General features: G+C 34.4%; 1 long non-coding RNA gene across 1 annotated transcript in view; it reads right to left on the bottom strand.

Moving 5' to 3' along the window:
* The window catches only part of LOC114077285, a 34,309-nt gene extending 27,997 nt beyond the window's left edge, over positions 1 to 6,312 (bottom strand). The window contains exons 1-2 of the long non-coding RNA XR_003578416.1: positions 6,147 to 6,312; positions 5,494 to 5,571 (exon numbers count right to left, since the gene is read on the bottom strand). This is a non-coding gene — a long non-coding RNA (uncharacterized LOC114077285). The remainder of the gene's footprint in view (positions 1 to 5,493; positions 5,572 to 6,146) is intronic.
* Between the last annotated feature and the right edge of the window lie 21,451 nt (positions 6,313 to 27,763).

The following is a 27,763-nucleotide window of genomic DNA, read 5'->3' as shown; positions in this document are numbered from 1 at the left end:
ACTTTTGCTGTTCAACTTTCTGAAGTTAGTGGCCCCATTTATGGCAGTTAGTGGCCCACTTTATGCTAGTTAGTGGCACATGGCGACTAGATAGAAATTATGTTTTTTCATTGTATAAATTGAGACTGTCTGCTGATTAATACATAGCTGAAATTTTATAAGTTTATTCTATTTTTTTTCTTCAAATCAGTTTCATGAGTATTTATATTCTAACAGTTGTATCAGATCCTCTAGTTGATCTTACATGACCAAAAAAATATTAACCTACAACACAAATGGCATCCAACAACCTACCTTTAAATGCACAATTCACTTTCACCCATGAAAATTACCAAATTTGGTTTGTGAAGATTCATGCTTTTTAAAAAGCCTATGAACTTTGGAAAATTGTGACGGAAGATAAACCACATGATTCTCTACCAGAGAATCCTACCTTGGCTTAGATCAAATCCAACAGCGAAGTGAAGGCCAACAAATCTAGAGCCAAGTCGCCTATGCAGAATGTTGTGGAAGATTTTGTGTTTTATAGAATCATGGCTTGCAAAACTATAAAAGAGGCTTGGGATAGGTTAAAAGAAGAATATCAAGGCAGTGATAGAACACGTCAAATGCAAGTGTTGAACCTAAAAAGAGAGTTTAGTCCATGAATATGCAGGAGGATGAGACTATCAGTAAGTAGGCTGATCGAATCTCCTTAATTGTTAACAACATTAGACTTTTTAGGTAAAGAATTTACATACAAATGAATTATGTAGAAATTTCTTGCAACTCTCTTGAAGAATCGAAGGACTTGGGAAAACTTTCATTAGGTGAACTAATGAGTGTTCTTTAAGCACAAGAGCAAAAGAGGACTATGAGACGGGAAAATTTCACAGAAAGTTGTACAAAAGCAAAAAATAAAGCAACAATTCAACCAAAAGAATAAGGACAAGCAGCATGGAGGAAAAAATAGTGGAGATGTGAAGCAGAAGTTCCCTTCGTACAAACATTGTAAAAGAAATACACATCTAGAGAAGTACTATTGGTGGAGAGTCGATTCTGTATGAAGCAACTTTAAGCAGAAGGGACACATATCCAAGGACTGAAAATCAAGAGCAAAGGACTCATCCTCTGGTTCTTTGCAAGAACAAGTTGCAGAAGCTGCAAATGCACATGAGGAGAAACTCTTTGTAGTTTCATATTTTTCAATCAATGAATCCTCTAATTCATGGCTTCTTAACAGTGGCAGCACACATCACTTGTGCAATGATATTGAGCTGTTCACATTCCTCGGTGATACTTACAAATCTAAAGTAAAAGTGGGAAACGATGAGGCAGTAAAAGTCAAAGGTCGAGGTACAGTGTGTATCTCAACAATATTTGGTATCAAAACTATTCCCGATGTGTTGGACACACCAGATATGAGTCAAAATTTGTTGAGTGTTGGACAACTGCTTCAAAATAATTATTCTCTGGATTTTAAGAATCATGAATATGTTGTTTCTAACCCTTCTTAAGTATAGTTATTTTATCTCAAGATAAACAACATAATAATACCAGTTAATTAGGAGAAAATAGCTGAGCAGGCCTACACTATCACTTCAAAAACATGTACAAACCTATGGCATAAAAGGTTCGGTCACTTTAATCTAAGAAGCATCATAGAGTTGAAAAAGAAGGAACTAGTGAAAAATATGTCTGAATTTCTTTCTAATGGTCAAGTTTGTGAAACCTTTCAGCAGGGACAAAAACAAAATTAACATTTCAAGCAAATCAAGTATGGAGACCTAACCAGAAACTTCAGCTCATTCATACGGATGTTTGCGACCCAATGAAAACAGATGCACTGAGTGGTAATGAATATTTTCTCCTCTTTATTGATGACTACAACAGAATGTGCTGGGTTTATTTCATAAGACTGAAGAGTGATGTCTCTGATGTTTTAAAACAATTTAAAGGTTTAGTAGAAAATTAATGTAATCTTAGTATTAAGGCTTTAAGGTCTCACAATGGAGGAGAATATACATCTTCTCAATTTTTGGAGTTTTGTAATAGCACATTTATTAAAAGCCAATTGACATTACCATGCACTCCTCGACAAAATGGCGTGTCTGAAAGGAAGAACATGACAGTAATGGAGATGGCCAAATGTCTTTTGCTTAAAGAATGATCGTAAATTAATTTTTGGCGGAGGCAATCAATACCTCTGTATATTTCTTGAACAAATTGCCTACTAAGGCCTTGCAGGACATGAATCCATATGAAACTTATGTGGGAAAAAACCATCAGTACACCATCTCAGAATCTTTGGGTGTATATGTTATTATCGAGTTCTAGAAACAAAGAGGAGTAATCTTGACAACAAGTATCATAAAGGCAGGTTTGTGGGCTATAGTTCATCCGAAGGTTATAGGAGTTTTTGTTTGAAGTTAGAAAAACTAATTCTCAACCGAGAAGTGAAGTTTGACAAAACAACTTGTTGGGATTGGAAAAATTAGAAGATCTCTTATTTTTATTTATTTTTAAAAGAGCAGCCACAACTTTCAGAAGATGAACTAGTGGATGATGTAACAGTGAGGGAAACTCGATTCATAAAAGATGTCTATCAACGGTGTAAATTAATTACCTCTTAACAAACAATCTATGCTGAAGAACAAGACTCTCAGGAATGGAGGAGAGCTATGCAAGAAGAACTAGACATGATAGAGAAGAGACGAACCTAGGAGCTTGTCAACAAACCTAGAAATCGCAAGGCAAATGTTGTAAAATGGATTTTCAAGACAAAACTCAATCCTAATGGAACAATTTTCAAACCTAAGGCTAGACTGGTGTTGAAGGGATACACATAACAATATGGTGTGGATTACTAGGAACGAAATGCTCTTGTACCAAGGTATGACACAATCAACCTTATTCTTGCATTTGCATCTCATAGTTCCTAGAAGATTCATCAACTTGATGTTCAATAGGCTTTCTTTAATGGTTTTTTTGCTGAAGAAATCTATGTAGAGAAACCTAATGGTTAATCAACTCCTGGAAAAGAGGATCAAGTTTATCTTTTATTGAAGGCCTCGTATGGCCAAAAACAAACCCCAAGGTCATGGTATGAGAGGATGAACAATCATCTCCTAGAACTTGAAATTAGTAGAAGTCAAAGTGAAGCTACTTTGTATGTGCAAGTCACTACAGGTGAGTCGTTTATTGTTTCAATTTATTATGACATGTTTGTGGCTTGAAGAAAAATTGAACTAATTCAATGGTTCAAGGATGAAATGGAGAAAATCTTTGAAATGGATGATCTTGGAGTCATGAAGTACTTACTTGTCATGGAAGTGTTGCACTCCAGAGATTACATTTTCATATGCCAGCAGAAATACATTTTGGATATTCTAAACACGTTCAAAATGCAAGATTGCAAACTTGTGACTACTCTAGTATCTACTGGTGTAAAGCTTGGCAAGGATGACGATTTCAAAAAAGGGGATGATAGTATGTATTAAAAGATTAATTGACAGTCTTTTATATCGAACCACAAGAAGTCCTGACATTGTAGTTTTTGTTAGTTTTCTCTCTAGGTTCATGCATTCTCCTAGAGACACACACTTCACAGCAGCTTAAAGAGTTTCAAGGTATACTAAAAGGAACTAGCAAGTTTAGAATTTTTTCTCAACATCTGCTAGAGTAACTGTGAACGTAATTGGGTACCCTGATAGTGATTGGGGTGGCAAATTAATGATTCCAGAAACACCTATGGATATATTTTCTGTTTGGGGACAAGCTGTTTTAGTTGGAGCTCTTGCAAAAAAGAAACTACAGCTCAATCAACAGTACAAGCTGAATACATAGTTGTTGCATTTGCTATGAATCAAGCTATCAAGCTAAGGAAGATGATAAAAAACATAGTACACAAACAAACAGAAGATACCAAGATCATGTGTGGCAACAAATCTTCAGATTCAATCTAAAAAAATCCAGTGTTTCATGGTCGAACTAAGCATATGAAAATTAACTTTAATTTTATTAGAGAAGTCCACCAATCTAATGAAGTGTTGCTTATTTATTGTTCATCTGAGAACCAGCGAACTCACATTTTCACTAAGTCATTTCCAAAGGAAAGGTTTGAATAAATGAGGCAAAGAATTGGTGTTTTCCACAAAAATGCCAAGGAGGAGTGTTAGACAATCATTTTCCATCTTATTATTTTTACTATATTTTTACATATTTCAGTTCAGTTCTTCCAAATTTTTAGCTAGACTTAGTTAACTTTTGTTTCTCCACTTTCTGAAGTTAGTGGCACCATATATGGTTGTTAGTGGCCCCTTTTATGGTAGGTAGCAACACATGTTCTTATTTTAATATCCACTTTACAAGTGGCTACTATATAGGAAACGGTTATGTTTTTTCCTTGTATAAATTCAAACCCTCTATAGATTAATACACATCTGGAATTTCATAAGTTCACTCTATTTTTATTCTTCAAATCATATTCTTGAGGATTTTTCTTCTAAGAGCTAATTCAGAGGACCCCTATCAATCGAAAGACACGTTTGCATGGAGCCCATCTCCAAGGACCTACTTCAAGCAAAGGAGCTTTTGAAAAAATCGACACCACGAGTCCGAAAGCTACTCTGCTACCTCGGATCTATACCAACCACCTGGCATGAGGGAAACCAAGTCAACATGTAGCATATTGACATAGTCAACTGGTCAGAATTGGCTTTAGGATAACAACCTTTAATAATGAACTCCGCAAGCCACTAAGCATGACAAAGCAAACCACGCATCCTGAACTATAACCAACTCATAGATTCCATGAGTATCCTTGACCCCATCATGAATATGAATCTTCATAGAAAATTTCAATTTCCCAGCAGAACTAAGAAGGGAAACCTCCAGTGAACACCACCATTTAGACTCTATATAATACACTAGCCTTGAGAGATATTAACACAACAATTAACAACCAACATAACACCTAATCCAGATGCAACAAGGGATCACACCTCCAACATCCATCTATCCATAACCAAACCCCAATACCACAAGAAGCAGAAGAATCTAAAAGGATCCAAATGAGAAAAAATACAATTCCATAATCGAGAAAAGACTAAGGGGAAGGGAGAAAGCAACAAAAATAGACTACCACACTAAAGAACGCCAACTACCCAACACATAACTCTAAAAACTAGAAATCTCCCAAACTAGTACTCAAAAGGGAAGACACACAACTAAGACAAATAGGCTCTATAACACACAAAACACAATTATGGAAAAGCTGGTATAGCCACCTATTAAACAATTATCGACATCACAACAAAAAAACTCCACAAGGGTGGAAACAAGGGAAACCAACATTCCCAACACCTACACTAATGCCAAGGTTCATACCGAATCAAGAGAAGATTGAATAACAAGACGAAAGCCAAAGACACAGAAATTACAATCCAAAATTACATAAAATATATACTAGGCATTATTTGAGAAGCTCAATCAAGAAAATAGATGGAAGCCTACCTCAAAACCAATCACGAGTGCTCCAAATCCACCACGCACTATCTATCCATTTCTGAAACTCCTCCCAACACCACCACTCTATCAAATTATCAATTACAATGTCATTATGTTTGTTTAGACGTTAAAATCTAAACAAGTGAAAACAGACCCAAAATTAAGTAAAAATGGGATTGTGGGACACACTCTGGAAATCCAAAAATTGACTCTGTCAAAAGGGTCTAAATGTCGTATGGAGCTTGTACACCATAGTGAGGCTATATTCTATGCATAGAATAGCCTGAACGACCACGTACAAATAAAACACCAACTGAAGAAAAGAAAAGAGAGATGGCAGACCCTTCGAGCGAAATATACCGCAAACAGAGAGCCTCCAACACTTCCCTAACACTCTAACATATAGCAACAACAAACAAGGATCCCCAACAATTTGAATTTCCTCAATCAGAGATCCGAAGCTCAAGAAACCACATTTTGAAGTTGGAAGCTGAAATTTTGCAATTTAAATAGTTGAGGTTTTTGTTGCTAAAAGTCATTTCTGGTTTCTAAAGGCGTAAAATCTGGTTTCTAAAATCCTACACCAGCTATAACACATCGCAAAAAAATTGGGTACGAACTTTATGAGAAGTCAAAAAAGAGAACTCCAAAGTACTAACCTTTTCAAGTAATGCGACAGCTTAGTCGATATGGAAGATGATGAAAAGAGAGAATGATTCAGTTAGCCCTAAGATTTTGAGAGTTAGGGAGAGGGAATTTAACCCTATGAAAAAAGAATGGAAAGGTCGAGGGAATTTCGCCAGCTGTTTCTGAAATAGTTTTAGACTATATTTCTAATTACTCCATATTGTGTCGATAAAACCTAAACAGATGGTGTCTAATACTGTCTTTTATACATATTTTCACTATATTTGTCTTTTATTCCCTTTTTTTCATTTAAAAATTGTGAAAATTAATATAACTTAACAACACAACATATTTAAACTTAATTAATATAATGTATAACATATTATATAAAACAAAAAGAAGTGGAAAAACTAAATATCTAAATAAAGAAAACATAAAATTTAGAAATAATTAAAATAATTAATTTGATGTTATAATTGTTAAATACTCCCTCATCCCAATTTATCTTGCACTTTTTATTTTTTCAGAGTCAAAACAATTTAAGTTTAACCGAGCATTTGTGCATAATATTTTCAATTTTTTAAAAATGAAATTATATATATGTAAACTAAGTAAAAGTATTATAAGTAACTATAATTGACAATTAAAAATATTTAAAATATATATGAAAAATTCGCGGTCAAACATAGACTTGTTTGAATCTCGAAATCCGAAAGATGTCACATAAATTGATACGGAGGGAGTATCTTTTATTAGATAAATATGTCAAAAAATCATTTTAAATTTCTTATTTTATTTATTTAAATTCAATACTTCTAATACAATGTAAATATAAGATAGTCATCTGCATTTATTTTGTTAAAAATAATTACATTTCCTTTCAAATGTGCATAATTAAATTTGTAGGTCAGACACACAATATTAATACGCCCTAATTTATTTGTACTTGATGAAAATTTTGATTTTAAACAATTCACATTTAACATTAAGGATGTGTTTGATATGAATGAAAACGTTTTCTAAATATATTTTCTAATTTTATCCGTCTTGGTTGGAATAAATATTTAAAAAAATAATTTCCAAATTGAATTATTTTCCTCAAATTTAAGGAAAATGACTTACCTCCAAAAATAAGAAATATGTCACGGCCCGATGCTACACCATGTATGTGGTCAACACTCATGAACCATCGCTGGTCCCCAAGCAAATTTTTGACCCGGTTCACTACTCAGCGGAAGAGATACTCAACAAAATAACAATTTCAATTTCAAGATTGAACTCATAAGGTCTTAACAACCTAACTCAAAGTATGTCAAGAAATACTCAAAATAACATAATAAAGAAACTCAAAGTCTCAAAACATCACAAGGAAAATACTGAAAGACTCCTCAACTACTACTGACTTTGAAACTTCTAAATACTACGATAGATATCGAGACAAGATCCACGATATCTTAACAAAGCTGAAACATGAATGTTGAACCCCCCCAAATAAAAGAGGTTCGCCAAAGCTAACTAGAGTGCGAATGGTATCAAAGGAGAGCTAGTTGATGACCCTGAATTCTTTTGATCTAATTGTACAAGTATGCAAGGGGGAAATGAAAAACAATAGTTAACTAACTGACAAGGACGATAGAAATACTCACCTCAACTCAAATTAATATGAAAGCAACAATAAGAGATACAAGGTTTAAAGCTTTTAAAATAATAGATATAAACTAAAAAAGTAAAAAAAATACAATCTCTTTCCACTTATTTGGGAGATTCTCTGACCGATAAACATCAACATGAGATAGGTGATGATACAATGTCTCACCCATGCTACCAGAACTGTCCTATACTTTGTCGGGGTAAAGAATACCTCAACAACTATGTGTATCTACTACGTTATGCTTAAAATCAATAAGGAATCATTTAAAAAGTATAATCATTTCCCCATGTTGGCAGTCATAGTTTATGATAATTTTGATTTCTTTGAACTGATAAATGTATCAGTTTTAAATACTACTCCCAATAATATATAACGCATGCTCAAATGTGTTAAACATAACCCTTTCCTAATTTGAGGTAATTAGTCAAAAGATCCTCTTAAAAAAGGTAATACTCTAAAAATATCTTTAAAGTCATAACTCATTTAGAAATTGTTGTTTCTATCTTTGAAAATGTAAAAGTGTTACACTTGGAAATACTTTGTTCTCGTATACTCATTTAGAAACATTAAATTCAACTCTTTTCATTCTCATACACATTTACACATGATTTACTTCAAAACTGTAGTTAATGGCAAAAGAGTTCCCAAATTTGACTCAAAAGGACTTCTTGAACTTTGCTCTTAACTTTACTTCAATTTGAAATGTGAATTAACACATGTGATTATGACATGTAGGATCTTCCTTTAATTAATGAAGACTTTAAGCATTCATATTAAGAAGATACCATAAACACAATTTGAAAGAACACATAAAAAATGAAGGACGGGAAACGAAAAGGAATTTGCAACCCTGGCACACTAAGTGGAGCGGGGCGCCAACCCCAAAAACTACTGGACAATGCTTAGGGTGCCCAACCCCACCCTATTCCCAGAATTCTGGTGAATTTTTCCGTCTAAATTTTGGATCCTAACTCGCCTAGAATAGATTGGTTGCTTTCAAACTACTTTTGATTCACAAACCCAACACGAAATTATCAAAATGCTAATCAAAATCTATAAAGAAACACAACTTATTCACAAGACCTTCACCTCAAGAACTCAAAATCTTCTGTTGTTAAAGAAAGGGGCAGAACTCAAGAACTACTCAACAATCTTTACATAAACAAAATCACGAAAAACTAATGGAAGGATTACATGATTGAAATGAGGAAGAAAAAGTCCATCACTATCATAAGCTTATATACCTTGAAAGAACACTTTTTTTGGAGAAATTCCTCAACTCTTGGATGCACGCTTGGAAACCCTCTTTTTCCTCTTGTTGAAACCCATCTCCTAAAACCTAAGCATTTAGGAATGTGGAAAAGTGGTATTAATCATATTAGAACCTCAATTGGGGTGAGTAAAATCTTTTTTAGACCCAGTGGGGTAAGGAAAAGACAAAATACTCTTTCCTTAAATGATGGAATACCCTTAACTATACAGACTTCCCTGAAATGGCCTGAACTTTTTACTTCGAGCTCAGAATTAACAATCTTTGTGGTATTAAAAAGAGGACTCAAAGACTTCCTATTTGATACCTTATGGGTCACCTAACTTTTTATCTGAAAAAAATATATAGTCGTTTGAAGTTGACCCAAAATTTAAAATTGATCATAGTCTGAGGTGTTACAATATCTCGTCCTTGCGAACATTCATTGTCTAATGAGATCATACTAAGAATAACATGGGCGGGTAGCATCTAAAAATCACTACTCAATCCCACAACATGCAAATTAACATAATTCAACATGTGAAATCAAAGAGAACTTTACGAAGAGTTAGTACTTTTGTTGGGAATTTCTCTTGAAGGAAAGATATGTGGGTATCCTTTCTTCATATCCTCATCGGCTTCCCAAGTAGCTTCATTAAAAAACTGATTTCTCTATAAGACCTTGGTTGATGCATGATCCAGGTCCTAAATGTGTCATCCTGATAATCCGGAATCTAAACGGGCACTTCCTCATAAGATAGGATGTCCTAGATACTAATACTTTAATTAGGTAGTATGAGTGAAGGATCTCCTAAACACTTCTTTAGCTTGGGTACATGGAACACCGGATGAACTACTGCTAAATCTGAAGGTACCTCCAACTAATAAGCTATATTTCCAACTCTCTTGGATATCCTGTAAATACTAATGTACGAGGTAGTGAGCATCTATTTTCTACCAAATATCTTAACACCCTTCATGGGTTTAACCTTTAAGTAAAACCAACCATCAACCTAAAATTATAAGTCTTTTCTCTTACATATGTATAGGATTTTTGACGACTTTGTGCTGTTTTTAGCCTCTCCAAAATATTTTTGACCTTCTGTAGGGCTTCATGAACAAAATATTGACCTATAAACTACGATTCACCAACCTCAAACAAACCAATGGGAGATCTACATCTTCACTCATAAATAGCCTCACAAGGAGCCATCTAGATACTAGACTGGTAGTTATTATTGTAAGCAAACTCTATGAGAAGCAACTGGTCATCCCAATTACCTTTGAAATCTATGACACATGCCCTCAAAATATCCTCTATAGTTCGAATTGTTCTCATGCTTAACCATATGTCTAAGGATGGAAAGCATTACTAAGTTTCACCTTTGAACACAAACCTTTATGAAAAAAGACTACCAAAAATGAGGTGAATTATACACCTTTATCTGAGATAACAGACACAAGGACTCCACTAAGTGGAACTATACCTTGAATATATAGTCTGGCATAATCTTTAGCTGAATCTGTAGTCTTGATCCACAAGAAATTGGCTTATTTAGTCATCCGATTTACAATCACCCAAATCAAATTATGTTGCATGCGAGAACGCGGCAAGCCAATAATGAAATCCATATTAATCATCTTCCACTTCCATACTAGAAGAAATATGTTCTAATCCACACTAATGGGCCTTTGATGCTCTACCTTTACTTGTTCGCAATTTAGGCATTTAGAAACAAACTCTACAATGCACCTCTTCATACTACTCCACCAATAGACTTCTCTCAGATTTTGGTACATCTCAGTGGAACTGGATGGATAGAGTATCTAGAACTATGAGCCTCTTCCAAAATCCTCTCTTGGAAGCTCATCCACCTTTGGTACATGCAATCCACCTTGATATCTTAATACAATATATCCCTCCTTGTTAAAAAGTCATCACTTTTGCTTATGAACATTCAAAGGTTTTATTTTGTATATCCTTTATCTCAAACACTAGTGATGATTCAGCCCAATTCACCACCACAACTCCACCATTGTTGGAATCCAATTGACGGACTCCCAAAAGCGAAAGTCTATGAACTTCCTTAGTTATTTCCTTCTTGCCTTCCTCAATATGGTCAGTACTTCCCATAGAAAACCTGCTCAAAGCATAAGCAACGACATTATCCTTAGCGAGTGATATAGTTAGCTCATGTCATAGTCCTTGAGAAAATTAACCACCTCCTTTGCCTGAGAAAGATCCTTCTAACTAAAAACGTACTAAAGACTCTTGTATCATTGAATACATTCACATGAACACTATATAGATAGTGACACCATATTTTCAAAGAGAACAACATCGCTGCCAACTCGAGATAAGGAGTCACGTGATTCTTCTCATGAATCTTAAGATGTTTGGAGGCATAGTCTGTAACCTTACCATTTTGCATCAACACAAAACAAAGTCTAACTCAAGATGCATCGCAATAAACACCAAAGCCTTTTGTACCCTCTAGTAGTGTAAACACTGGAGTAGTGTTCACCGAGTTTTCAATTCCTCAAAGTTTTTCTCACAAGATCCAAAATGAGAAACTTAGCCATTTTATGAGTCAATTTAGTCAATTGGGATGAAATAGAAAAAAATCCCTCAACAAACCTCCTATTGTAATCAGCCAACCCCAAGAAACTCCTTATGTTAGTTAGAGACATAGGTATGGGTCAGTTCCGTACAACTTCAATCTGTTGAGTATCAACTCAAATGATTTCACCAGACATGGTGTGGCCTAAAAACACCACAAACTCAAGCCAAACTCATACTTACAAAATTTTGCATACAACTTTTTATCTTTGAGAGTTGGAGAACTCCTTTAAGATGACTGTCATGATCCTCCTCATTCCTAGAATAAATCAATATGTCATCAAGGAATACAATAACAAACATATTGAGATACGGCTTAAACACTATTTTCATAAGATCCTTGAAGAGTATAGAAGCATTACTCAAACCAAAATACATGACAAGAAACTCATAATGACCATAACAGGTCCTTGAAGTTGACTTTGGGATGTCAATTTCTTTTACTCTCAACTGATGATAGCTAGATCTAAGGTCTATCTTATTTAATCAAGTGGAACCTAAAGTTGATAGAAATTATCATCAATTCACGTTAGGGGATACTTATTATTTATGGTGACCTTGTTCAACTGGCTTTAATCAATACACATTCTAAGGGAACCATCTTTCTTCCTCACAAAATAAAATCGAAGTGCTCCAAGGTGAGAAACTAGGTCGAATGAAACCCTTGTCTCTAAGATCTCTCAACTTCTCCTTTCTCTCTTTTAACATAGCTGGTCTATATGGCGGAATAGAGATAGCTTGAGTATCAGGCAGAATATCTATGGTGAAGTCTATTTCTCTTTTAGAAGGGACTCCACGAAGATCGTTTACAAAAACCTACAGAAACTTACTCCCAACTGGAACTGATTGAATAAAAGGTTTCTCAACACTTGATTCATTAACTCATACTAACTTTCTTTCCTTAAGGTATGAAATAAGATGACCCTTAGGCACTAGTGAACTACTCCTCCACTCAAAAGCGCACTAATTGGAAAATTGAAACTTGACTACACAAATTCTACAATAATCTGAGGCATAACAAGCATGAAGCCACACCATACCTAGAATAACATCAAAGTATACCATCTATAACTCAACTATGTTATCCATGGTGTTCTATTGGTTGAAGGATATCGTAAAATCACAATAAACTCTCTCTTCTTGAATTGATTAACCAACATGTGAGGAATTATTGAAGGTATCAAGAAGTCATTCGGTAAGAATATCAAACCTCATAGCTACATAAGGAGTCACAAAATATTGACTCGCACTCGAATTAAGTAATGCATAAACATCAAGAGTAAGGAATTTGATCATAACAGTGAAAACATTTGGTGAATTCTCTTTCTCTTGGCGACTGGTTATAGCACACAAACTATTTGCTCTTAAGCCTTCCCCTGAAGTAGCTCCCTCAAAGCAACTCTTTTTGTCGGAGCTACTGAAAAAAATTGGGCTCTAGTGCCCCCATTACCCTTCTTGTTCATAGGAAACTCTCTCATGAAGTGAACCATCTGACGCAACTTGTTTCTATCACTGGATCCATCACAAAACTCTCCTAGGTAGTTTCTACCACACTTAGCACATGTATTGGTAAAATTATCCCCTTGTACCACACTACCCTAAGATTGAGTAGGTCAGCCTCTGAAGTTTTGGGAGTAGTTCCTAAGATCACCTCTATTCATGGTGCAGGTGCACTAGATGATGATGTAGCAGGTGAAGGTGACCTTTTCTGAAAAGTTGAACAGTTCACCTTTATGGTCTTCTTGTGGTCGGACTCCTGCTTTGATTTCTTAGCCCTCTTACTACCAAACTATTCCATGTCTTTGAGATTATCTTCCTCAACTTACTACGCATGGATTATAAGTTTGGCTATGTTCATGAACTCCCAAACTTGAATGTTGAATTACTATAGTATCCCAAATTAAAAACACTCAATTTATTTTATTTATTTATTTAATTGAATTGTATTGAAAGTAGATAGATTTTCAATTTAAAGGATTGTAAATTTTTTAATGAATTGTGACTTTTTTGACGGGTTCTGACTTTTTCAATGAGTTGTGACTTTTTTGAAGGTTAATGATTTTTTCAAACGGTTGTGATTTTCTTGAGGGTTGCGTCTTTTATGATGTGTTGTGTCTTTTCCAATAAGCAGTGGCTTTCTTGAAACGTTGTGACTTTTTTGGATACGACACAATTAACACTTATTCATACTACTAGTTGGTAGCTATAAATATAGGGGTGTCCTTGCACTTTTAAACTACAAATTTTTTAAGTTCTCTACTCTTCTTTTAATTTAAAATTTCAAGTATTATTTTCAAAATTTGATTAACTTTAAATTCAACAAAATTCGAGCCACCTTATAACATAGAGTTGGTGAAAAAATTGTAGCAAATCATTTATCAATTCACATTCTTATTTTTCTTACCATTTTTATGAGTTAACAATGATGAAAGTTATGAGAGAGACAATAATATTAAATATATATGAAAAAACATATGATTTGGATAAGATATTTCTTCTTTTTTCTTTTCCCTCAAACGAAGGAGTTTCTTCATAATTTTGCTAAACGAATGGGTGTCAACGTAGTCCATTGATTTATTAGTTTTGATGCTAAATTCATTATTTCAAAATAGATTTTCACTTCTACTTATAATGTGATAGCATAACCATATATTATGGAACATTAGAGTAATATGGCACGAATATATATTCATCTTCCTTCTTTATTGGCTATATATTGTTCTATACAATTTTTTTATGTGACAAGATACATTTCTTACTTGCTATACAAAAATACATAAGAAAATAGTGATTGTTAACAAAATGATCTTAAATCAAATTAATGATTCTATAAATAATACTTTATATTTTATTCATCTATTGGTTTTTATCATTGAGAGTTTTGCTGGCATAGTAAATAGGATGAGGAATTTTATCTCACCTCTGTCCTAATACCACACCAAGCGCCACTTCACTTGCATCGGCACATTACCTCAAATGGTTTCCCCTAATCAAGTGAAATAATGATAAGTGCAGACACTAGCTTCTCCAAATTCTCTCAGACAAGAATCATCAAAAACAAACTTACACTCCTTATCAAGCAATGTTCACAATGGGTGTGCAATTTTTGAGAAATCCTTGACAATCTCTTATATAAACCTGAATTCCCAAGAAAAATCTTAAGACCTTTAACATAGATACGTGTTTGAAGAATCTCTATTACCTCTACTATCTCTTTATCAACCTCAGTACCTTTTTCAGAAATCCGATAATGAAGAACGATCCCCTCTTTTTCCATAAAGTGGGATTTATCCCGATTGAGTAAAAGGTTGCACTCTTCACACCATTTATGTTCTTTACCAAGTTGATCAAGTAAAGATCAAAAGAGTCACCTACAATGGAGAAATCATCCATAAATACTTCAATAGTGTCCTCTACCATATTAGAGAATATCAACATCATACAACGCTAAAAGGTTGATGGAGCATTACACAACCCAATTGGCATTCGTTTGAAGGCGAAAGTAACATAAAGGCAAGTAAAGGTTTTCTCCTCTTGGTCCTTTGGAGCTATATGAACACGATTGTAGCCCGAATATACGTCAAGAAAACAATATCAACCCTTTCCCGCAAGTCGGTCCAAGATCTGATCCATGAAAGGAATAGGAGAATGGTCCTTTTCAATCAAACATTTAGTTTCCGGTAGTCCATGCTTACTCTCCATCCGATCACGGGATTCATCGAAACAAGTTCGTTTCTCTCATTAGGTACCATAGAATCCCACCTTTCTTGGGCACACACTGAACATGACATACCCTACTACTATTTGTAATGGGATAAATAACTTGAGCATAAAACCACTTGATAATCTCCTTTTTGACTACCTCTTTCATTGGCGGATTCAATCTCCTTTAGTGCTCAATACTAGGCTTGTGATCTGACATGAGTTCGATGTTATGAGAAAATATACCGGGAATAATCCTAATAATGTACGAAGTAGTCCACTCAATCGTCCCCTTGTACCTATTCAACACAGAAACCAATGCCTCAACATGTGTTCCAGTCAAATTTGTTGCAATGATGACCGATAAAGTTCTATTTCTCCCTAATAATATATACCTCAAATGTGTTGGTAGATATTTAATCTCCAATGTTGGAGCCTCCTCAACAGACGGTCTTACGGGAGAAGAGTCCCGATTCTTCATGTCTAGATCCAATCTCTTAGGCTTTGAACGAAATCCAAACCTATCAAGTGTAACGACCAATTCAGCATAGTCTTCAATACCATTACTATCAAAATTTATCATTACCACTGTTAATGAATCAATACCCGGTCTCTCTTTAATAAACACTTTAAACCACTCTCTCCAATATGATTCACCACGGATATCGACTTGAGTTCAGTTCTATGCTTCATGGATCTACAGATGTTGAAAGTTACTTCTTCATTATTCACGTGAAACTTCATCTTCTCTTTCTCCACATAAACTTCGGTGTTCCCAGTGGTAACTAATGGTCTTCCAAGGATAATGGGGACCTCAAAATCAACCTCACAGTCGAATATCACAAAATCTGCCGGAAAGATAAAAGACTCAACTTTCACAAGTACATCCTGAAGCACACCAATGGGCTTCTTTACGGTTCTATCGACCATAACCAATCGCATCGTAGTTGGCTTTCAATCTCCCAAGAACAACCTCTTGTAAATAGACAATGGCATTAAATTAATGCTTGCACCCAGATAATAAATAACCTTAGAAAAGTGCAACAACCCGATGGTACAAGGAATAATGAAAGAACCAGGATCCTCCTTCTTATTTACGAGGGACCAAGTAGCAATAACGCTACAATCTTGCAACCTATCATCATCTTCAAAACTGGTGGACTGCTTCATAGTTACCAAATCATTTATAAACTTCGTATACCCAGGAATTTTCTCAAAAGTTCAATCAATGGCACATTTATGGAAAGCTTCTTTAACATACTAATAAGTATGCGGGTTATTCCTTCTTTAGTCTTCTTCACTAATCTCTGTGGGAAGGGAGGTGGAGGTCTAGACATTGGAAAAACTTTCTGGGTTATTTCTTCTTTTTCTCTGTTGCATTTTCAGACTCTCTAGTAACCTCTATCGCATAATCATCTTTACTATGATCAACTTTTCAACCTCAGATGACTTAGGTGGATCAATGTTCTGCTTACCTCCTCGAGTAGTGATTGCAATACAATGCCCATCTTTTTTCAAATTTTGGATGGTGTTTCTAGAAAGTGTGCCAGGCTGACATGGATTCACTGTAGTATACAACTAATTTATCTATTGCTCAAGTTTCTTTATCAACACAACATGGGCATCAACTTTTAAACCAAGACCAAAAAATTCGTTAGCACATCTCCTTTACATTTTCATCTGTCGAATCAAATCTCCTCATCATATTCTACTTCATATCCTCAATCTGTGACATACTACCTCCAGCTTTCCTAGTGCCGAATTCCCAATTTTAAGGAGGAACATAAGCCCCAACCTAATCATTTTAGTTGCCATAGTTGTTTCGGTTATTTTTTTTGTTGCGATTGTAATTCTCATCTCAGACATAGGGACTCTCTTGATCTTAGTTACCATAGTTCCAGACTTGGTTCCTTGACCTTATATCTAATTATCCGAATTCAAACCTTGGGCGTTGGATCGAAACCCTCCGTATAATCGTTCACGGCATACGTACCCTATTCATTTTAACAATCTTCAAACGGTGGTTGATTCTTAGTTAAGTAGTTCGCCACATTTATCTTTTGAGAACCTTCACTGACATGTTTCAATACTAACCCAAGTTTTTTCCTCATTTGAGCCAACTCCTCACAAATATCATCGCCAGATTGACTAGGAGTCGCTTGCACTGCAAAATGGCTTCTTCCCATGTTTGACCTTTGAGTACATTATGCTTTATTATTTCGATAAATATTCTCAAGTTTCTCAACTATCTCCTCAAATGTACACTCACCATATGATCCTCTTGCTATACTCTTAAGCACAACCTTGACATTATCATCTTAAACTTTATAGAAATTCTCCTTCAGTGATCACTATCAATACTGTGGTTCGGAACACTTCTTGTGAAAAAAGTGAATATGTCCCATGAACTACTCACAAAATCTCCAGGTACTGCTACAAAGTTATTGAGTTCATCTTTATGGTTCAGCTTTTTAGACACTAGAACTACTTTGCCATGAACACCTGGATTACTTGATCCCATGTATGAATTAAACTGTATAGTAGCTCAGTAATCAATACAACAACTTTACTAGTCAATGATAGAGGGAAGAATCTCAGCCAATGACATCCATGTCTAAGTTCAGTCAACCAACACAACTTTTGCAAACACTTCTCAACTTGGCCATGTGCCCATGTGGATATTCCGATAGCGATCCAGAGAACAAACCCCTCGCTGTGAACATTTGAATCAGACTACTCGTTACCTCTAATGTATGACCTGAAGTTATATAATGTAGAAAAATAGGTCCTTCAGACTTAGAAGCATTGAAGTTAACCCTATAGTTGTCATACAACCTTTATTCTGGTGGATTTTGTGATCTCAATGCATCAACCACTAGGGTATATGTTTTCCCCATAATCTCATAACGCGGTCATCCTATTAGTAGCAATCCTTTCCTAGTGTATTGCATGATAAGTAATAAGTTCGGTATCTCTAGTTCCTTGGTCCGACAACTTGAATTTTACCATGCTCTTTTGTCCGTCTACGTCTGAATAATTTACTAGCCCTTACTTTTACCTCATATTAAACATCACATCAATGTATGGCTTAGTTTTCACCCTCGCACCAATTGGCATTAGATTATTAAATAGTATCACACTAAATCTATGTTGATAATCCTTTCCAATTCTTTCCTTATTAACTACCTCATTGGTCCAACAAGTAGCAACAATGCATGTTCTAACATTGTCCACCATTAAAAAGACTTCTAGACGAAAGAATTATCAACGCATGCAAAAACATAAAAAGAATTGCTTAGTTCCTATTCACACTTTTTTAATCGGTCATGGTTCCTATAACTCTATTGTGGATTTAGTTACCCATAACAGCAAGATAACAATACTTATTTTTAGATGAAGAATTCATGAACTTACATAATGAATAGAAGAAACCCAGAATCTCAAATAGAATTTCAAAGAAAAAATCTTCAGCACGAACTTTGGAAAATAAGAATTGCTAAAGCTGCAAATTAATCTCCAAATCCAAAAACTAGAACAAAAGAAACAAGGTTTATCCCCCAAAATTAGATTGACATGCCCTATATATAGAAAAATAAGTCCCAACTATAAAGGAAACAAAATAAGGAAATAATGTTTCTGGATGCGGTTGCAAATGCCGCCACTGACCTATGGACCGTGGACTCAACTACAATCCCTTCCGTGGTTTAAGACTTAGGCAATTTTTCAGCTTTACTATCTTCAATTCTCAGTCATGATCGACGGATCAACAGTACGGGCCGTGGTTTGATCTACTCTCCGTGGATCCTTCTTCGTAGCTCTATACTTAGACTTCTAGAAATAAGGTATTGGAACCCTCTATCTGAATCATTTTGACATGACAACATGACGCCCCGTAGGTCGGCCTACTATCCGTTGGTTGTAGTCGTGGTAGCACACTTGGTCAATACTTCACTGATTTCTTTTCATACTTTACTTGCCCATCTATGTCTCTCAACTACGGGGCGACTATACGTACGGTCCGTAGGTCACGTTCGTAGATGCCCATTTTAGCACTTTCGTCAATTGTGTCTCTCAACTTTCACGTCCAAACTTATTTCCTGCAAACATGATAAAAACATATTATTAATACAAAATGGTTGTAGACACACACAACTCTTAAATGAAATACATTAAAAGTACCATAAATCCAAATACATCAAAAAAGCAGCTACCTCACAAACATCAATTAGAAGCCTCACCCAAGAAGAAGAAAAAGTATCACAAAGGTCCAGGCTAGTAACCTACAAAAATCTTGAAGCAAGGGGTGAGTATCAAAACGCATGATACTCAGCATGTAAACTTTTAAACACAAGCTACAAGAATAAAATACGGGTACTCCTTACACACTAACTTAACCTCCACAACTATAACTTGCATAAAACCAACCCAACCTAAGAATTCAGATTTTACATAACACCCAAGTGAACAAAAATCACTTTAATAAATTAAATATCCTAAACAACAAACTCAATATTCATCAATCACAACTTCCACAAACAAAGCGTTCACAATATGAACAACACACAAGATTATGTTAATCAAATAGAGGTAATCAAATATCAAGCGCTTTTCAACCACTAATAAAACACAAAATATCAAGAATGAAGGATGTCATGGATGCAATGCAATATGGCACAATGAAATGATGTACCTCAGAATACCAAGTACTATCTCAAACGTATATAAATGATACTCCTCAGAAATACATCGAGAGTTCATGACCATGGGGTACTCACATGGTCCATATACCGACACAGATGATCTAAACGAAGTATCAAATCAAACAAGTTTTGCACGGACGATCTCTACGTGCCCAAATTATAATCCTAGCATCTCATTATGCCCAATACGAACGATCTTCAGGTACCAAACTTATACTCAATTTCATCTCAATGCATGTACAAAATATGATTTCAATAAGAGGGACGATGCATCTCAATCAAATATCAATATGATATGTAATCGCCTTGGCTATCACTAGTATACAGGTTCAATAAAGAGCACAATCGCACAAAATGAATCAAGTCAATTAATTACATTGCATTTTTTTACCCATTTTTAATCACTAGAATTAATCAATGTGGACAAGCCAACCTATCACCAAGTACCATTACTCCTAAACACATATTACAAGGCAATTATAACACTTCGAAAGTCCATGACTTGGTCTAGAGCCTCACATGATGAAATAATACTTGAAACACTGTTTATATGCCTAAAATAATGTATTCAAACTAATTGGGAACTTTTAGAGTCAAAATGTCAAGAAACGTCCATGACGTTCGTAGACTAGTGAAATGGAGGTTAGTGTGCCTTGGCATGTTTCATGGGGTTTTAAGAGTCGTAAATTAATGAAACTTGGTAGACAAGTGTTAAACATATATAAGACTGTTTTTAGGGTCGAAATGTCCGCGTATGACTCTCCAAGGACCACCCTAAGGGTCCTTGAGGAGGACCCTTCCAATTTGATCCAAAAGCTATGAATTGACAGTGTGAATCCACGAACCCAATCAACGAGCCATCGATTGATCGACGCTCCATCAATGGCATCATAGGTTGAAACTTATTCAGTTGCCCAAACAGTGTCCAAACACCTCTCTCTGACCAAAATGAAGACCAGCAGAACGAGCCTGTCAATGGACCTATGGGGCGTCTGCGTGGTCGTAGTTTGGGGTCTGTTTTTTGCTGCCTAAGTTTTTAGTTAAATACATAAGTATTTAGTTTGTTAGTTAATTAATTAGGAGTTAAGGGGTGGTTAATTAAGTTAGTAGAGGCACTATATAAGACCTATACTTTAAAAACATATCTAACACCCCACAATTCCAATTCTCTCCAACTTCTCTCTACTTTCTCTCTCTTTTCCCAAAGACACCATTGAATACCAAGGTCAAGCTTCAATAGGGCATCAAGATTAAAGTTTTATTCTACAATTTTCTAACAATTAGCAAGGCATGAAATCTATTCACTCTTGGTATCTCTTTCCCCAAGAGGCTCTTCGAAGTTGATTTCTAAGGTTGACAAAATCATAGGTTTCCTTCTGATTCCGAAATTGATCTTTCAAATTGAATTGTTGTTCGTTCCTTTGATTATTATTGATATATTATGATTTATTATTGGTTAATTATTGTATTTCTTAGTCCTTGACTTAGTTATATGGAAGAAACCTTGATTGAACCTTGTTTCCCTAACCCAAGGTTATTAATTGAGGTTGATTTTAGTAGTAATGATATAATTGACTTAGTTCTTGTATAGATTACTATTATAGGATGTTATTAAGTATATTGATGTATAATTTTGGTTATATTTATGGTAAGATCTTTAAGGAGGATTATGAAGGTGAATTGGTAAGACTTTATAATCTTGAATCCTTACTTCAGTGATGATGTTTTATACTTTTTATTGGTATTAAATTGAAGTATTATATGTGATTAGATTAGGAAGGTGATCTTATGATGAATGTGATGAAATGTCTTGACTATGTGAATTCTTAGATTATGTTGAGGGTATGAAGGTACAATGTTTAATGTGAATCACTTGTGTGCCTTACTATGATATGATTATGATGTGTTGATGTCACAAATGAAGGGTTGTAATGAAAGGACATTCTCATGCAATGCCTAATGAGATAATTGTATGAATATACAAGAGGTTAGTATCCTATGGCATATACTAAGATATGATGATTAAGGAAGTCTTAAAGACATTTCAAAAAGGGACTTTAGCTTAACATCGAGCGAACTAGATATGAGATGTGTCCCTTTCCAATGCTGGAAGGTAGGTTCACTGTTGTGGTCATGAGATGGAGATTTTAATTCAATGTTCATAAAGAGGGTCACTAGTATATCTCCTAGTTCTTTAACTACGTTGACCCCATAGGAATACAAGCTAGGGGATACACCTAGAATGCTATATTGATGCTTTGGCACTACCTTGGCAAGTAGACCACTTTCTTTTGGTGTAGGTCTCATGACACCGGATCCCATGTCTAGCTCACATGGTCTGTGTCGGTTAAGCCAATTGTTCCCAAAAGTAAAATGAATGAAGTAATGTAAATGGACACTGAAAAAGGATGACTTAGTAGATTCTACTTAGTCTATGTATGGCTATGTCACTGTACTTATACATGGCACAAGTTGACCATGAGGGAAGTCCTAGGAGGTGTTCCGATGTACTTATGATATGAATGAAATGTATATAATGACTTTACATGTTGATGATCCTATATGAAGTTTGTTTCATTAATGTACATGCTATTGGTATAAATGATATATAAGATGAAGAACATGCATGATATGAAAATATATGAAATGTTGACATTGCTTATGATCTCTCACTTGGTTTAGTTGATTATGTGGGGTTATGGGCTTCATATAAGCATTACACTTACAGGCCTGGTAAGGAGTTCTGAGTAGGTCTTGTGTATGTTGTGATGTTATGAACTCTTGTATATGAATTGTTATTATAATATTATGTTGGAGTTATTCATGCCTATATGATCTTAATATGATGTTTATTCATGTTTCTATGAATTTATGTTGATAATATCCATGTTGACTTGACTTTATAGTAATATTGGTCTGTGTTGGATGTGGACTTGTCTTAAGTGATGTTATGTCGATTAGCTTGTATATGTTCTTAATTGTGCATAAAGGCTTTCCAAAGTGACTTAGCATGGTTTTCAAGAAATGTCTTTTTAAGCATGCTTTCAATGGTTTTAGTTGCATAGGTTTTCATACTAAGTACAATTGGTTGTACTTACTAACCCATATTTTTTCTCTTTTCCCAAACAATGTATGTTCGGGACGTTCAATTACTTGAGGCTAATTGCAAGAAGACTTGGAGCTTTTTCTCCAAGTGTTAGTAGGTCCTCAATGTTTGGGGATGTTACCATTTTCTATTCTAGCTTTGAAGTTGTATTGTCTATGACACGATTTCATTCCTTTATCTGTTGAGACTTGTGATGTAAGCCTATAATGGCATACTGAATTGTAATGGCTAAGTCCAATATTGTATTTCTTTTTAGATGATTTTAATGTGAGATGATGTTATTAGACTATATCTTATGTATTGGTTATGTTGTCTAAACGAGGAGCCTGTGTAAGCTTTACTAAGCGAGGACTCTATGTATACTCCATATATGATATGTGAGAGGTTTATGTATACATCACTATGTAGAAGTTTTAAATTTTCCGGATTCTTGACATATGATATGCTGGGACGAATGCTAAGGGCTTGTTTGAATCCTCTCCAAGGACGACGACGCGGGTTACATCTAGGGGGTGCTTCCTGGTCATGAAAGAAATTCACGAATCTTATATACTTAACAAGGTCCTAGAAATCCACTTGCCTCAAGTAGTCGAATAATGACTCCATAACTTGAGCCTTCCTCTTTCGATTGACTTTCCAAATCAATACAATCTATTTAAATAAATAATCACAATAAGATTTTAAAACTAACAACACTCATATCAATAAAGGTATAGCCTAGACCCAAAAACTCACATCGAATCTATAACCAAGTTATTGTAATTTTGATACCCAATATGTGTCAACTCTTTCAAATATTTTTTCCAAATTTCGAGCCTAGGATATCGTCTCAATATATCCAAATAACATAAATATAATGATCTTAACATACTACAATACACCCACTATTTAATTACATCTATCAATATATCAAAACTTGAATCATATTGTGATTACAAAGAGATATATAAAGTCAAATCTAACAAATTACTGCCCATTAAAATTAAATATCCAAACCCTACCTTCACCAACTAACACCATAATTGTCCAATAAGTTTTACCCTTAGAATATCAATATGTTGCTATGTTGTTAAATTCCATTACAATTTCTTTAAGGAAGTGGGTTAAAATTATATATTATGATATAGGAAGCAAGATGGACAACCTATATAAGAACTTTCTGATTTATATTGACCAATAACTTTTAAAAAAATTCCATCATTTCACTCCCAATTTTCTTCTTCTTTCATATGCTCTTGAATTCAACAATTAATATATACAACCATAATATAATTTTATTTAAGAAGGAAACATCTTGTCACATTGATGAATCTAATTGGATTAACAACTAGGCAAATTTTCAAATTTGAATGATCAATATATTATGAAATTTGAATGTATAACTCAAACATTTTCCTCAAAGACTAATCGGAACCCTTCACTTCGAAGTTAACAATGATGATGCCGTGCTTTTGTGCCCGTCGATTGTGGTGTTAAAATTGTGATATTATTTTATTACTTCTTAAATTCTTTCTACTTAACTTTAATATATGGAGCAAAATATAGGGTATTAAATAGACCATGGACTTGGCCCATTAATCATCAACTAATAAATTAATTATATTAAATAAGTAATAGTAAATTAATTAATTATAGTTAAAAGAATATTTAAAAAATCCTAAAAATGACCTTCTGAGTCATTACATTATCCATCACTAGAAATCCTTTTCGTCCTCGAACATAAAGAAAGAGAAGGAGGAATAACAGATGTTAGCAAAATCCTGAGTTATGACCTATCGGTCAGTGTTCATCTCTCTAAGTAAGCTCCCATGTAAGATCATTCCATCAAGATCGACTGCTAAGAAATGAACTTTCGAATTAAACTTTGAAAGATCCATAACTCAAAAGTGATTATCAAGACACAGACTGACTCATGAACACAATATAAACTGAAACCCATTGGACCATAACACAACCATTATGATGAATATTTTCTCACATAACTAAGAGACATTTTTTTTTAATACTAGCTACATCAGAATTGGAGTTGAACAAATCACCACACACTCATAATGCACAGATCATCACAGATCTTGTTAAGATTTCCTTTATAGAACAAATTTTTTTCTCGAGCTTAAGTTATAAACATAATATCTTTGGACCTAGAGTAATTATCAAGAGAAAATCAAACCTATCTAACCAAAAGAAAAACAAGATCAACTAAACACCCAACAAGTGATACACTTCAAAATGCAGAACCTCCAACAACACTCTTAAACAATTGTAACTTTTCATAGTAGCTCTTATATAAGTACTCATAAGTTAGATTGAGTGTAGAACTACCGATATACTTTATATATTCCAAACAAGACCAAATCCATCATAATAGAAATGACCAAGTCTCCCCCAAGAATCATAATCAATCAAGAGGACATAAGAGGATCAACACATCTGATCCACCACTAGGGATTAACCCCTAGATGTGAAAATATGTGTGGGTGTAGGTGGTGAATCATACTCCGAATAATGTCCAAAACGAAGAAGGTGATCACATAAGAATATATAGGAACAAGGTCGAATAACACAAGATCTTCATTCCCTATTGCCCATATAAATAAACTTTTCATTATTCTGACTCTATCTCTCAATTTTTATCTACCAACAATCAACCAGTCTGATCACCATTACAATTTTACAAATACTCGATTAATCAAACCCCACATACTTCTCAAAGTACTCTATTAAAGCTAACACTATTAATACAAACAAATATTATTAATTACACCAGTCATTTGTCTTACTCTCAAACTATAACTAGTATCAAAATCTCCTTAGCAAACGCATTGTAGCCTCTAAAAATTTCAAAATATGGCTCACTCTCTCTTTCCACTTGAGAATTACATAAGATATATGAGTTACACCTAAAACTAATATAACTAATATCAAATCTAAAATATTTTCCCATCGAGGTACAATAATTGAATCACAACCAATGTCAACTTCATGTGAACTTTCAAATACCATTTTTTAACTATCATTTATACCATCATGTACCTCATGTCAGAATCTAAAGAAATCCTTGGCCACTTTAATAATTTTGTATACTATACGCTCATAACCTATACTCATCATAAAATGCCTATGTAACACATCATAACAGTCTATGTTGTCTCATAAAAATACTAGTTTCATTCGTAACAATTCTCAATAACCATATATAATTATAGGTCCATAATATTGTGTATCCATAAGTTACCTACCATAATATGAACAATTTAGTCCCATGTAACAACACATAATCTTACACATCTCACTGTTTTTCGCCCAAATCAAAATCCAATCTTCATAAAACTTGTTGATAAATCCCTAGTAAGTCTATAGCGAAAAAGTTCACAACCATATTCATATTAGAACTTATATATGAAAATTCATACATCCTTCAAATTCAAATCAAGAGTCTATATGAGAGGTGTTATTCCTTCACATCTCTTAAATCCTTCCAATGACACAAATTTTAAATACCTTGAACTCTCCAATATACCAGACTCATTTTTCTTTCGCTGACTTGCTTACGAATCTTATCCTTTGACCAACAACCCATGATATTTTTACCTTATCATCTGAAACAAAACATTACGCGAAGCTCCCTATATAAAACGATGAAATGTAGCCCCATTTAGTACTAAAATTATTTTTATGTCTTTCCAAATGGTTCATACTCAATGCGATCGATCATTTCTTTGTTACCATTCCATACCTTGACAAAACACACTACCACAAACCTAAACTCACCATCAAAAACATAAGTATTTTATACCAAGCATGTAACACAATTCCATTATCTATCAATATTAGCTCATACCTTAAATATTCTTAAGAATTCACATATCTTATCTTATCTGTGATCCCCTCTCATCGACCTTATCATATCTTTTGCTAAAACTTCAACCATACTCATTACCAAACTTAAAACCACAAAAGAAACTTATCGTCATACTTGAGCTGAAAGTCTGTACACACATTTGTCAACTGTTATCTAATAGTTTTTCATGACCAACGAACACCCCCTAGACGTAATAGGCATCTTTGTCCTCAGAGAGGCCTTAGACAAGCCCTTAGTATACATCATCGCATTTCATATGAAAATAAAAATACAGAAAAATTAAAACTTTAGATTTGAAGTTCACATAGACTTTTCATATATCAAAACTAATTTACAATCATCTCACACAAACCATCTAACATAAGAGTACAAGATTTGGGACATAGCCCTTACAACATTACAATATGTCTCATAAGAGAATACAACATAGTCTTTAAAAGATACAAAATAAAATAATGTATTTAGAACAACGAACTAGAATGAATTAGTCCTCTGATTTGAGGATTTACCAACTTGGGATTCTATCCAAGCTTCTTGAAATTTGTCTTTTGAAACCTTTCAATGGCCCAAACCTACATTACTGTAGAAATAAAAGAGAATATGTGTTAGTATAAAACACATGTACTAAGTATGTATATATGCAAGTAAACCATTTTAAGACATGCACCATGGGCATTTTAGTATAAACATGCCAAGTTCACTTTGAAAGCCTTTTATGCACATTCAAAGAGCATATACAAGTCCATACCAAAACAACAA

This window comes from Solanum pennellii, chromosome 5 (assembly GCF_001406875.1).
Source record: "Solanum pennellii chromosome 5, SPENNV200".
NCBI lineage: Eukaryota > Viridiplantae > Streptophyta > Magnoliopsida > Solanales > Solanaceae > Solanum > Solanum pennellii.
The sequence above is the reverse complement of the archived record's forward strand: the minus strand, read 5'-3'. Positions and strand labels throughout refer to the sequence as shown.